Genomic DNA, 15,846 nt, shown 5'->3' on the forward strand with positions numbered 1-15,846 from the left:
AATTTGTCGCCAAATGAAAGAACCGGACGGCGCACTCCGTGCTTTCATACTGACCGCAAAGATGACACACCAGCGGCACTGTGCCAATGGAGCAGGTGGCGCGGTGCCACAGTCAGAATTTCGTAGCTTAAAAGTTGATGCTAGCATTGGAAATACAGTTTTCCCATCCACAGAGTAGCAGTTCGAAATGGTTGCAAGCCACCACCGGTAATTCTAATGAAGGGCACGGTATCGGCAACGCCTTCGTTAAGGATGCACGGAGTCTATGAGCACACGTGAAGCCTGTTTCTACCTTTGCTACCAAGTGGGCCGCCGAATTATACGACCATAAGTCAATTAGGTTTTTAGAAATGAATGTATAAGTTGGTATTCAATTCCGGAGCCGCACATTTAAATGCGGGCCCATCATTTCCGCCGCTGTCTATACCCCGCCTCGTGCAGCAGGCGGACGCAGCGCGCGCTTTTTTCGCTTTGTCTCGGCCCGGTGCCATCGATGCGGGGCACGTCTGCATTTATACGCGCCAGTGGTCAAAATCAAAAGGCGATGTTTCCGCACTCAGACAGCTGCACTAATTTCTGGCAAGTTCAGAAGACATAGTACAGCTTGATTCCGCGTTGTAAAACATCGCTAGCCTGTTTTCGAACGATAAAAGAATCACGTGCGTTACAGTGGCATGAAGTGCATGTCTTGAAGTCATCGTCAACCCAGAATAAAGCATATTCCTACTTCGCAGCTGCCCCCTCGAGCTCCGGTGTATCGATCAATGCGTTCCGAACAGACGTGTCATGTATCGACACAGCATGCACACGGCAAGAAGTTTCCGTCCGTCGGGAGCGCACAAGGAAACCGTTCTATTCTTCTAAACACCGTCGTGAGCTCTGGCATACGGTGTCGCACTCCATGCCAGCGAGGATGGCATGGCTGTGTGATTATTCGGACCAGGACACAAAGCGCGCCATAGAAAAAGCGACATCAACGTCAGCAACTTCGTCTCAGCCTACGCCCTCGTGAGCATATCTTGACGCACTTTTCCCGGCATGGTCTGAGCAGTACCCGAGTTGAACTTGGCATTCATCCCGGTGATTGAGCCGTGCGTGCCGGCTAATCCGCAAACGGACGAATGGACGATTAGGAACTCTCTGCAGGCCACCAGTCAAAGGCATGACGCCCCCAGGTGCAGAACCGTAAAGACGATCATCGTCCTAATGACCGCATACTTTTGCGCTTCCTAAACGGCTTCGCCTCGTCGTCCGAAGTCACACTCGACTGCAACGAGCAGTATTAGATTATTGGAGAGTTGTACTGCGTGAACTGCCGCGTGGAACCAAAGGAGATTGTCGTGCTTCTATGACGTAAGCTGACTCGCATCACCAGGTTCAAGTGGGTGTTACACCACAGGGAATACCGCAGGTACAAGCTTCACAACTAGACCAGCCTGTCCCACACTTCGAAGGGGCCAGACATACACATCATGCGACTTGATTGACAAGTGAGCGACCGTGAACCAGTCATGGAAATCTTTGCGAGGTGGTGAAGGAGTACTGCGTAACTTGCAGTTGGACGTCACTTTTTGGGTTCGTCTTAGTCAGTAGAGCTCTGTAACGATCCCGAGACCACCTACTCGTAATGTACAGCACTCGTGTATTGAAACAGGACACTCGGGGCGTGTGGCCGATAGTACATGTGCCGCCGCTCGTGGATGCGTGTGGAACCATTGTGTTGCATTGCGGTATAGAGCGAGGAAGACAGCAGCAATATACGGAGCAGGATTACTCATTCCGGTTATCATATAGTGGTTTTGGGACGTTAAACCCCACATATCAATCAACACTAATTCCGGTTGCCAAATTGTCGGCATGTAGTTCACATTGTGTACACTGCCTGCGTGGCGCTGCAAGGCTCGCACACATTCGCATGTCGACCGCCCTAGCTCGCCACTGCGCACCACTTTTATTGCCATGCCAGAAGACGACCCTCTCGTTCTGCGTGCTTAGGCGAAGTAGTACACATGCTGTGCAAGCAAAACACAGGATTTTGTTAGAGATTGCGCCTTGCGTGCTTTTGTAGGCATGATAAACATGTGCACAAAATCATGGAAAGTTTTCTTCTGGTTTCTGCCTCGACAATAAAGAAAACGAGTGCGAGGCTTGCCTTCATGCAACATTGAAATAACACCATGTATTAGTGTTGTTAGTTCACAGTGGAGCCTATTGTTCAATAAAAAGCAGAAGTTCGCTCGTTCTTCCGTGGTTGACAGCTCTACCAATGCTTGCCACGCAGAATAGCCGCACCATTTGCTGCTGAGGGTAAAACAACAAAATACCAAGTCATTGTTCTGATGCTGCACGGAAACAGGCCCGTGGCTGCTGCTTTTCTTTTGTGTCGTGACAAAAAGTTTGACAAACTTTATATGCTTTTGTGCAGAATTTATGTCTACGAGCGCATCTCAGGCGCGACATCTTAGCGATATCCAATTTCTCACTTGCGCAGTCTACGTGCCCCATCGTCAAAGGGTGCCGATCGAGAGCGTCGTGCGCTTGCGCCACAATATGAATGGTTCGCACCATCCACTGAATTCGGTCTGCATGCATGCAAAAGCACACTAGTCTTGCAGCGCCACGCTGGCAGTGTGCACATGGTGAACTACTGGTCGACTATTTAGTGACCGGATGGAGTAAACCTGCTCCGTAGCTGTTCTCGTGCTCACTCTATACCACAATGCAACTCCCTGGTTCCGCGAACACCCACGAGCAGCGGAAGGAGCGGCCACACTCTACGATTGTCCCGTTTCAATTGTGAGTACTGTACATCCGTGGCCACGTCTGTGTATAGCGTGCGAGCTGCCAGCTTTTCTCTGCGGTGCAACACCTTGTGGCCATTGCATGTTGTGACGTCGCGTGCTCAGGAGCATGCGCGGCCTTACAATCATGCAGGCCTGCTCGGCACGGCTGACAACAATTGAAGATATGCTTGTTTAACTGAAGATCTTGCTGGCTCTGTGCGCTTTCGTCATATCAATTTCACAAGAGGAAGCGCGTTTCGACTGATAACACACGGTTTGCATAAACGATGCAGGGTGCTTGTCCTAGACCACTATGTTTTTGCATGACCAAAGAAAAGGCCTCCACGATGCATATGCTCTGGCCCCGGCTCTTACCGGGCTCGCGTCTAAACGTCCACATCGGCAACCAGGCGACCACCGATAGAAGGCATCGTTCTCCGGGCCACCGCGACGCCCGCGGTCAGCGCACTATAGTAAAGATATTCTAGGCGCTATAGCACACCTAACACAATAAACGAGTTGACATACTATGCTCAAGAAAAGCGCTTATATGAAGACAAGAAATAATACAGAAGACTAATGAATGGCAGCGAAGGCTCAGAATAACTATGGCAACCATGCAGGTGAAAGTAAACGCTGGACATATATTCTATAAACAAAGCATATTGAACGCCAAACATGCTGTATAAGCACCCGTGTAGCACACCCGCCACCCGTATACAAGAAACACGTGTTACTCATGAGCCGACGCTCGTGCGAAACATGCGGCAACTATGGTGGGACCCAGTGGCACTGCCGGGTGCGCAGGCGAACGCGCTATTGAACGGTTCGTGCCACCGAAGCGCCACATCACACGTCACTTTCTGCAAATCTAGTGCGCAACGCAGGTAGCAGAAGGAGACGTAGAAGGTCTGCGAAGGCGTCAGCCACTTCAATCCCGGCAGACGGAAGTCGTCCCATTGGTCGTGGCTGAATGCGCCTCGTAGATGATTGACGCCGCCTCCACGCTGTTTGCGCCGATCAGGTCGAAGAGCTGGGGCTGGCTGCGACCGTCCCATCGAGCGCACAGTTCGAATTCGGCAAAGGTACGAGGCAGGCCACCTCCATCCCCATATGCGTGTAGGGCACGGCCACGCTGGCGGAAAACGAGGAGGCGAAGGCACCGTATCTGCACAGCATGCACAAAGTTGTGCGCCTGCATTAACGAACCCTCTACTATACAGTAAGCGGAATCCAGAAGTCTATAATCCTAGATGTACGCACTGCATTAGCATTGAGGGTTTAATCCGAATGTTCCGGACCTAGCCCTCCCTCTAACGATACCAGAAGTAGTATAGAATTTTGAGGGGCTTTATTACTCAAAGCAGACGATTGGGCTAGTTGGCGATTCATGTTCGATTAATATTGTGCGGTAGAGTACAAGGATGACAAGCAGACAAGGAGAAGCGCCGACTATCAACTCAAGGTCTATTTAGCACGTGCACATGTACGATCGCACGAACGCGCGCGCGCGCGCGCTCACACACACACACACACACACACACACACACACACACACACACACACACACACAAGTGCGCGCGTGGCGTCACAGGGGAAGGGGAAGTCAGGGTTAGCTGACCTACTGTGCCCCTTAATTTATGAATGTACATCCCCGAGAACAGGACTTATCAGGCCCTTCGACAAGCTGAGCTCCCAATTTCCGGTAGCGGAACACCCGTAAAAAAATCTCAATCTACTGCCTCGCTTCAGTGTATAATGTCGCCTTCCAGGCATGATGTTATGTAAATAGCGTAATATAGGGCACGAGGTGAAAGTGATACAAGCCAACGCGCCTACATCCACCCGTCATTACCATTCAGTTGAATACATTACGGCGATGTGGAATCACCCAACAATGAGTAAGGATGAGACCGAGTATTCTTTTTAGGGGCGAAGCTCCTTATAGCGGCACCTATTCGTCCCTCGTAGCCGTTGTAGTAGTGTGTAACAAGTATAACATTTTGACCTGCAAAGTTGTGCCGGTGAGACATTTCTTCTGTGCGTTGTTGAACAATAAAAGATAGGGCTCAATGTACATGCCAATGGCTGCTAAGGGGGAATGAGAGACAGGAGAAATCGGCTTTTAGTTAACGCGCATTCTGCAAATTTTTTCTTTGTTTTCTTGTACAACAATGGTCGACATTGTTGCCAAGGTAGGGAAGAAGCAGTCTGTATACTACGCAGTAAAGAAATGCACATGTTCTGAAATGTCAGAGGAAGATATTAGTAGAGTTCAAAGAACGCAGAAATTAGCGGATCTTGAATGCCTTGTGATGAAGATGGGCTGACTACAAGTGGTCTTGGAGGAGCCCTAATGACAAAGCTATCAGAGTGAAATAAACCTCATACTGTGCGCACAGCCTGTCAGTGTACAGCACTTGAAATTGGCTGGAATCGTACGACGCCATCACCTAGACTTGAGGAAGGAATGGCAGAAAAAAATATTTGAGAGTGCAAATAATGAGCCAGCACTTTAAAAGGAAGTAAAAAATTCGGAGTATAGCTCTCGAATAGATACTCGGTTTTAACCGAGAAAACCAACATTATTGCTGGCACAAAAAGTCATAACCTGATGAGTATCAATAAGAATGGTGGAGTGGTATTTGTAAATAGTGTGGTTAGAAAAACAGCCATTGGACAGAATACTGGCAACTTCTGGCAGGAGGCAGAAGACCTCGTTAATAAACGTCAAGGCATGAACGCCTCAAAGACAAAACTCAAATTAGAAGTGGCTGAGCTGTCAAAGGTAATTAGCATGCGCAAGTTAGCCAATAAAAGAAGGTACATGAGGAGAATTGAACATGGTCTAAAGAACGAGCGAAACCTCAAAGCACTGCGGATAATGTTGGGAGCAGGCAAAAGCCAGGGGGATGCACTGAAGGACAAGAAAGGCAGCCACTGCTGATATAGATTGGCTAGTTAAAGTATAGCAGATGATTTCTGCTGAGATCTGTTCGTACGGCAGCAGATATAACCAAGACGCAAATGAAAGTAGCAGTAGTAGCCCAGAGAATTTGGATATCCCATGAAGTAAAGTAAGTCTTAAAAAAAATGCAAAGGGGCAAACGGTAGGACCACGTTACGTCAGATGCGTTGAGCGGCGGTCGACAGATTGTTAGAAAAATTGGCATCATGATTACCTAATTGGACAAGCATGACGAGTGGGTAGATGCGAAAATTATTGTTCAGAGCACTAAAGTAGTGTGCGAGAAACTCGGAAGAAAACATCACTTTTGACAGGCAGCGAGGCACTGGGAACTGTAAAGGAAAACGACAGCTTACGACATGTAGGAACCACAGAAAGAACCACGAGATTGAGTAACTACAAGAATAACGATAGGATGAAGCACAATCAGCAAGCGTTCTGAAGTCATGAATGTTAGTTTACTTCTATTCCTCGAGAGGAAGGTACGTAACCACTGCATCTTGACGACCTACAGAGAGGAAGCATGGAAGCTTACAAAGAGGGTTCAACTGAAATTGAAGACGACGTAGCGAAAAATGAAACGAGATACCATATGTGCAACCTTAACAGTCATGAAGAGAGCAGAGTGGGTGAGGAAACATAGGGAGGACACCTCCGTCGAAATCAAGAAAAAATGGACATGGGCAAGACATGTAGTTCGTAGGCAAGATAACCACTGGTCTTGAGGGTAACTGTATAGGTTGCAAGAGAAGGCAGACGCGTAAGGATGGGACATAAGGTAATGTCGACAGATAAGGTTGAGAAGTTGGCAGGTATAACGGGGCAGCAATGAGCACAGGACAATATCGAGTGGTGCAACATGGGAAGGGTCTTTGCCCAGCAGTGGGTGTAGACAGGCTGGTGATACTATTGCTAGCGAACCGTGAAGACAGCGTACTTGATGATCAAGGGAACGTCCTGTTCGCAGTACGGAAACATCAGCGACGACGGCAACATAGATATATCGTGCTGCTCGAGGCGCTGTGGGAACGGGTCCTCATGAGTCTGAGCCAACTGCTTGCCCATGAACATTCGCGTCTGCGACTCGTCCATGTGGAGTAGCGACACGGCCATGGAACGCATGTTCTGCACTATGTTGTCGCCGATGTGACCCAAGCTGTACACGACCTGCACAAAATAATAAACAAACAATTATAAAAATAAGCAGACGGAACCATGAGTTCCGAGTGCGGCTCGTACAATTAGACTTTCCTAGTGGCGTTCTCAGGTTAAAATGCTTCTAAAAGGTCTAAATTTAGTTGAGATGTTGCAGTTGTGCGTGAGCCTGCGCCAAACATGTAATCGCAAGAATTTCTTATAACGGTGCTTTAATAACGTAGTTACATGCATTTGATGGTCGAAAAGAAGACCAAACTCATTTCTCCCTTCCTTTCGACTCGTCTCTTCTCCTGGCTCAATGTGAGAAGGTAGGGTGGTGAGCGCTTGCACATGAAACCAGATCAGTTCTTTTTGTTGATCACGTCAAGCAACTTGAATGGTGACGTCACAGACAATGCATGGGATACACAAAGCCTTGGAGAAAAAAATATATTGTTTCTTAATATTTTGGAGCGTGCGCGACTCGTAGAGCAGGGGCGTTTCACGTTGTTGATAGTTACGTCATTACGAGCTCAATGCGGAGGTGGTTTTATGAGAGTTAGTGTAAGGGCCCTTTAAAAATCTCTGTAGCGGAGCTTCTGGTTGCCACGACTTGCGATAATTTCACATGAACTGGCGTCACTACTACAGCAAAATTTTGAGTTTAAGGCAAAAGTTGAGCCTGTAGTTTGGTTAGTATCGCCACTTTGTCGATTATGGTGATCGGAGCACCAGAAAAACGAGGCACCCATTTCCGTTTTTCACTATTTTTCCAGGATTGGTAGTGCCAAAAAGCACCAGTGACCGCGAATATGCTCCTTACAAATAACGTTATACCCAATGTTTCTTGTACAGAACGAGAAATATTAAGTGAGAAATACGGAAAGAAAAAGAAAATAAGAAATAAAGGCAGAAAGAAATAAATAAAGGGAAAGAAGGGATAGAAAAAAAGATGCGAAGAGTAAGACAAAGAAATAAATAAAGAGGAAAATAGAGGAAAATAGACAGAGAAAGACAGAAAGATCTAGTGATAAAGAGAAAGAAAAAGAGCAACACGGAATGCAAGGGATAGAAAGTGGATGAAGAAACAAGAAAAATTAATTAAAAAAAAAGAAGGCCACCAAGCTGCGTTGGCGGTTTCAGCCTTGCGGCACTAGTAAAAGCTACTCCATTTTGCTCAAATCTCTGCGGTCACAGTGAATAAGGGGTATGACGAACATACCTAAGAACTTACAATATTTTGTTACGGTTATGTTCGAACAGCGTGGCAGGGCCTTTTCATTGCCATGTGGTTGTTTCTCGTCACCTTTTGAATATTTTCGGAGAGCGCCATGTCGATGAACTCCAGCACCCGGCTGAGGTCCTTCCAGTCGGAGGTCGTCTGCCCGAGTGGGCTGAAGTACATACGACGCACGTCTCGTGCCATAGCTTCCATGTCACTGCGCACCGAGTCCGTGAAGCGCTGCTGGCTCACGTGCATAATCGACGCCAGGCCCATGTACTTCTTGGTCAGGTCGAAGCAGTATTTCTGCGTGTTAGGGGCAAGTGTACGGAAGCATGTCCTACCAAATGGGTATTAAACTGGTGGCCCGGTAACCCATGGAGGAAAGAGGAACAGAAAGGAGGGTCAATTACGTCTCGCAGTTAACCTTGGCCAGTCGAGCGGTTTTGAAGCTAGCAGTCTCGGCCCTACAAGTGACTTCTTGCGCCAGGATCCCGAACATTATGAGGTTTTCCGAGAATTCGGAATGCACGCCCAGTAGCTTTTAATCCAGGAGCGCTAGTTCGGGGCAGTCTGGCCAGCTCAAGGTTTAGGGTCATAAACAGAACGCCACCGAAAGTACCACAACCTACCGCCGACTTTCACATGTTCATCACGTGTTAAGCCGACAGGGTAGGCTTCCATCGCGTGACGTAGTGCTCCCTCCTTTCTTTTTCCTTCCTCATTGCGCGCACACTTCGCTCTGGCTCGGCTAGCACGTGACAACCGTCGGGACGTTTGCTGTAAACTCCTAATAAGCACGTTCCTGGGTTATACCGACATGACTTATCTCAAGAATTTTTCGTGAGGCAAGCCATGCGATCATGAAGTATAGGTCAGCGAAAAACTGTTTTAGAATATGCATCCAGATTCAAGTAATTACGATGATCACTATTGATACGTTTTCGAGTTCTGACGTCACATTCCTTTCCGAAATGGCAATCATATGAGATCTGTCGAATCATTTCCTTCGAATGACGACGTTAGCTGACATTGTGTTCGTGCTTCCCGGTTCTCGAAGGAGACAATTACGCGACTGCAGCTTATGCTAGTGGAGACGAGTTCGCTCAACGCGAATATACAGGGTGTGCCCAAAATAGGTCTGATATTCTCGGATATAAAAAAACAAAATATTTGTCCACTTCCTTCCTGGTTACTCTCTTTCTCTCTTTTAAATGCGAAGCATTTCTTAGAGAAACTTCGGCGACGTTGAGCGTATCTATCTATCTATCTATCTATCTATCTATCTATCTATCTATCTATCTATCTATCTATCTATCTATCTATCTATCTATCTATCTATCTATCTATCTATCTATCTATCTATCTATCTATCTATCTATCTATCTATCTATCTATCTATCTATCTATCTATCTATCTATCTATCTATCTATCTATCTATCTATCTATCTATCTATCTATCTATCTATCTATCTATCTATCTATCTATCTATCTATCTAGCCCTAACCAAATACGAATGTTAAATCTCCTGGCCGTTTCGACAATGGTATCAGTACCAAACTTGGTATGGCATAACATGACTGTATGAAGAACATATTTGACTAGTCATGACATGAAAATCATGACATGAATGCCATGAATATTATAATTTACATTTCATGGTCCTGCAGTTCTTGCGGTAGTTTCATTCACATGGCATGTTGCAAAGCTGGTATGGTATTACATGATTGCATGGTGAACACAAGCGAAGGACCCTAATATGAAAATCATGAGGTGCATGTCATGTCAAAACATGACTACGCGCAACGCTCATGATGTGCTCGCGGCTGTTTCGCTTGCGTCACATATACCAAATTTGGTATTACAGTACGCGAATGGTTTACGAAGGTATGTGACTGGTGCAAACATGATAATCATGAATTGTGTGTTATGTAACGACATGATCACATGTCATGCTCATGGTGCGCTGGCGGCCGTTTCGCTAGCTTCACTTATACCAAATTTGGTATTACGTGACGCCAATGGATGACAAAGGTATGTGAATGGTGCAAACATGATAATCAAGAGATGCGTGTCATGTGAGAACATGACTACATGCCAACGTCAAGGCGCCAATACATTTCCACGCGACGTGGGGCGCGTGCTTGCCGGCGTTCATTTCCTCGCGTCACGCCGGCATTGCCACGCCAAGCACCGGTCCTGCCAAATACTCATAAGCGCGCTCTGCGCTGCCTTGCTTTGACGCATGCGCGTTTCAGCGCGTCCGGTGTCCCTCTGTCACGAGGAGAGGGAGACAGAGTCTTGTCTGGGTAACGCATCAGCGGGAATTTTGCACCGGTTGCCGGTTGCCGTCGGGCCGCGCCGACGGACGCTGGTCGCGCCGGTTGCGCCTGGCGTCAGACTATAGAGTGCTCGCGTTTTGCTAACGTAGCGTCGCTGTGTAGCGTGCGCGAGCGCCAACGCTACATCGGAGTATATTGGGCCCTCATGATGCGATCGCGGTCGTTTTGCTAGCTCCACATATACCAATTTTGGTGTCACGTGACGTCAATGGGTGACGAAATATATGACTGGTGAAAACATGAGAATCATGACACGCGTGTCATGTAAAAACTTGACAACATACTACGCTCATGGCGTGCTCGTGGCCGTTTCGCTAGCTCCATATATACTAAGTTTGGTATCGTGGGACATGAATAGATGACGAATGTAAACGACACATCCAAACATGATATTCATGACACGGAAGCTATGTACGCCATCATTTACCTCCACCTCGTAACGTTGTGCTGATTTTAAAGTGACATATTAATCTTTCTAATTCCTGCTTCGGACATCATTGATTCTCACTGTACGTGGGATCTGCCATATATTGCAGTGGGAGAAGCCTACGGATCACATGTGACATCAACTACAACAGTTTTACGAACATAGTTATCTTTTAGATTGGTCGGCTGGAATGAAAGTCCTTCCTGCGAAGAAACCGTTGTCGCTTTGAGATCTTGAAAGCCGCTTCTGATAACCAGCTCAGAGCAGTAAAAATCACAAAAATCAACGGCGAACTTGAAACCTAAGTGAATATGAGTGAAATTAGTAGGCTACTGTAATAACCTCGCTCTCCAGGGCGACGATTGCAGTGGTGTTGTGCATCAGCTAACGTACTCGCGTCGTGATTGCTACCATATCAAGTGCAGCCCACACACTCTTAGTGTTTCTTAATATTGCTACGGAGAGGAAGAAAAGGAAGAGGTGCGACTGACAGGCGCGCGACTGGGCCAATCAGCCATTGTGTCTCTTGCCTGTAGTTTTTACTCTGCAAATACATCTCGCTCAGAAGCAACCAACCTCGTAACATATTGGTGAGAGGTGCTGGGTAACCATCAGGCAACGGAGCTCCGCAGCGGACGTCGCATCGCCCTTCCAGCCATGGCCAATGCTCAGCCCTCCGCGTCAACGTCAGCGTCTCCGACGAACATGGCGTCGCAACCGTACGTTTTCACGCCTCTCAAGGATCCCGGTACATTCTGCGGAACCGATGGCGTCGACGTTGACGATTGGCTGGCCATGTTTGAACGAGTGAGTGTGCCGAACAGATGGGATCCCACACTTCAGTTGGCTAATGTGCTGTTCTATTTGAGAGGCACGGCCAAGGTGTGGTATGAGAACAATGAAGAAGAACTCACAAGCTGGGACCAATGCAAAGCAAAGATGCGGGAGGTGTTTGGCAAAACCGCCAGTCGGAAGATCGCCGCCAAAAAGGAATTGGCCTGCCGTGCCCAATCCCCTACGGAGTCATACCTCGCTTACATTCAAGACGTGCTGGCCCTCTGCCGAAAGGCCGAAAGCGACATGACAGAAGGTGACAAGGTGGGACATGTTCTGAAAGGGATTGCCGACGACGCGTTCAATCTCCTGATGTGCAAGGGCTGTTCCACCGTAGACGCGATCATCAAAGAGTGTCGTCAGTTCGAGCAAGTGAAAAGTCGCCGCATTCTACAAACATTCGCTCGACTCCCAAACACCGCTGCAACATCTACTTGCGAGGACCAGTCAACACCACAACGTGCATCGCCGCCGGGAGACCTTACACGCATTGTTCGTCGTGAACTGGAAGCTATGGCGCCCTCGGCGTTCTATTCGCGCAGTACCGATGCCACTCCTGTTACTGTTCCTCTTGTTCAAGCCATCGTGCGCCGGGAGCTTGAAAACATCGGAGTGCATTCCGTGTGCCATGTCACCGCGCCTAGAGTCAGCGAACGCCCTTTCGTGATGCCCTTCTCCGACCGACGGTCTTCTCCACGTACTCGCAACCCGGCTGAGTGGCGAACTGCAGATGACCGCCCTATATGTTTCAACTGCCACCGCGTTGGACATATTGCCCGTTACTGCCGCAACACATGGTCCTCGGCACATCGCGCAACGACCAATATGACCCGTTTCGACGATACCGCCCGCACCTTTCCACCTGCCGAAGAGCCCAATGCCATTGACCATTCTCGGAACACTTGGTACAGCCGCTCGCCTTCACCACGTGGGCACCAGTCTCGATCGCCGCAAACACGTCGCCCATCGTCCCGTTCGCCGCAGCCACGGCGCTTCTCGTCCCCCGTGGCTTCCGGCCGCGTTGTCTCGGAAAACTGAGAAATGCAGCCCCCGGAGGTGGTGCTGCATTGACGACTTCCGCAGCAAATCCTCTTTCCGTTCCCACCAGACGAAGTGTAATAGACGTTAAAGTAGACGGCGAACCTGTACAAGCACTTGTCGACACCGGCGCAAGCATTTCGGTCATGAGTTCAAGCCTACGCACACGTTTAAAGAAAGTTCTGACACCAGCGGCTGCACAAATGCTCCGTGTGGCCGATGGCGGCACGCCGATGGTTCTCGGTCTGTGCACTGCCCGCTTACGTATAAAGGACCACACTACTTCTGTCATTTTAGCCGTGATTGACCACTGCCCTTATGACATTATCCTAGGCCTGGACTTCTTGTCGAATCATTCTGCTCTGATCGATTGTGCTACAGGCGTTCTTCAGCTAGAGTTGCCTCAGATAGTCGCTGACCCCCCCACTGCCCCGCCGCGCCTGTGCTCTCTTCAGGATGTGCGGCTGTCAGCTCAGGCAGCCACCTTCGTCGTTTTGACCGCACAGCCCCAAGTTCCCGATGGTCAATATGTCCTCCTTCCTCTCGCCGACGTCCTCTTGAGCCGCAACATTGCCATTCCCCATACGCTTGTGACTGTTACTGACAATTGTACCTCGCTTCCACTTCTCAATTTCAGCTTGTGCCCTCAAGTGCTTCCTCGTGGCATGTTCTTGGCCAGCGTATCTAATGCTGACGAATTCGAAATAGCAGCGCTCACCACCGAGATTGATTTACTTCAGTCTCCAGTAGCGAACAGCACCTGTTCTCGGCCAGATCGTTTCTCGAAGATGATTGCACCCGACCTCAACCCTGCGCAAGCCAATGACATCCATCGCCTTCTCGCGTCATATACCGACATTTTTTCTTTCGACGACAGACCTCTAGGGCAAACATCCACTGTTCAGCACCGTATAAATACTGGTGACGCCAGTCCTATTCGCCGACGCCCCTATCGTGTCTCCCCCACTGAGCGTAGAGTTATCCAAGCAGAAGTGGACAAAATGCTCAACAAAGGTGTCATAGAACCATCAAGTAGTCCTTGGGCCTCCCCTGTCGTCCTTGTGAAGAAAAAAGATGGTACCTGGCGCTTCTGCGTTGACTATCGCCACCTAAACAAGATCACACGAAAAGACGTGTACCCGCTACCACGCATCGATGACGCGTTGGACTGCCTACACGGGGCTACATACTTCTCGTCTATAGATCTCCGGTCCGGCTACTGGCAGATTTCTGTCGATGAAATGGACCGCGAGAAGACGGCCTTCATTACACCAGATGGTTTATACCAGTTTAAGGTCATGCCTTTTGGACTATGTAACGCCCCTGCCACATTCGAACGAATGATGGACTCTCTCCTGCGTGGTTACAAGTGGTCTACTTGTCTTTGTTACCTAGACGATGTGATAGTCTTTTCATCTACTTTCGATAGCCACCTGACCCGTCTCGCTGCAATTCTCGCAGTCTTCAGAACAGCTGGGCTACAACTCAATTCCAAGAAGTGTCAATTTGGTCACCGTCAGATTGCCATTCTGGGCCATATTGTAAACGCCGATGGTGTCCAACCAGATCCCGAAAAGATCCGCGTCGTCCGTAGCTTTCCAGTGCCCCGTTCTACATCCGACGTCCGTAGCTTCGTCGGCTTATGTTCCTACTTTCGCCGTTTTGTGAAAAACTTCGCTGACGTTGCCCGGCCACTGACAGATTTGCTGAAGAAGGATACCACATTCTCATGGGGCCCTGAGCAGGCTCAAGCGTTCGCCGCTCTCATCGGCTACCTAACTACGCCCCCCATACTTGCCCACTTTAATCCTTCTGCTGCCACAGAGGTTCGCACCGACGCCAGTGGCCACGGTATCGGCGCAGTTCTCGCTCAGCGGCACCACGGTAGACAGTGCGTGATAGCTTACGCCAGTCGCCTGCTTTCTCCCCAGGAGATGAATTATTCCATCACCGAGAGAGAGTGTCTAGCTTTAGTTTGGGCCGTCGCCAAGTTTCGGCCATATTTATATGGTCGCATTTTCACTGTCGTTACGGACCACCACGCCCTCTGTTGGCTGACTTCTCTGAAGGACCCGACTGGACGTCTGGCTCGCTGGGCTCTGAGGCTTCAGGAATTTTCGTTTAGCGTCAGCTACAAGTCTGGCCGTTTGCACAAGGACGCAGACTGTCTTTCTCGATATCCGGTAGATCCTCCTGATCCCGTTGCGCCTGACCTGGAGAGCAGAGTAATGGCGTTTACAGACGTCAGCGATATGCGCATCGAACAACGACGGGATGAGTCATTGCGCACTATCATCGACGCCATCCAGTCTGACAGCCATGACGCTGAATCCCGTATGTTCGTGCTGCATGACGGCATCCTCTACCGCCGCAACGTCACCACTGAAGGCCCTGAGCTTCTGCTTGTCATCCCTCGTCATCTACGGCCTGCCATACTTCAACAACTTCACGACGCACCAACAGCGGGACACCTCGGCGTTTCCCGCACATACGACCGCGTGCGACGTCGATTTTTCTGGCCTGGATTGTACCGCAGCGTACGTCGATATGTCGCCACTTGCGACCTCTGCCAGCGCCGGAAAAGACCTTCTTTGCTGCCAGCTGGATATCTTCACCCAATTGAAGTCCCCTCTGAACCATTTCATCGCGTGGGACTCGACCTTCTTGGCCCTTTTCCGACGACGACACTAGGAAATAAATGGATTGCCGTCGCCACAGATTATGCGACCCGTTACGCGATAACAAAGGCCATGCCAACCAGTTGCGCCACTGACGTCGCGGATTTTCTTCTTCATGACGTCATCTTACACCATGGTGCACCCCGACAGCTGCTTACGGACCGCGGCCGCTCTTTCCTGTCCAAAGTTGTCGATGACCTCCTTCGATCGTGTGCTACAGCCCATAAGCTATCTACCGCCTACCACCCACAAACTAATGGCCTAACTGAACGTCTCAACCGCACGCTCACAGAGATGCTTTCGATGTACGTCTCCGATGATCATCGAGACTGGGATACAACGTTGGCCTATGTGACCTTCGCATATAACTCCTCTCGACATGACACTGCGGGATTCTCGCCTTTTTATCTTTTAT

Source organism: Rhipicephalus microplus, chromosome 6 (assembly GCF_043290135.1).
Source record: "Rhipicephalus microplus isolate Deutch F79 chromosome 6, USDA_Rmic, whole genome shotgun sequence".
Lineage (NCBI taxonomy): Eukaryota > Metazoa > Arthropoda > Arachnida > Ixodida > Ixodidae > Rhipicephalus > Rhipicephalus microplus.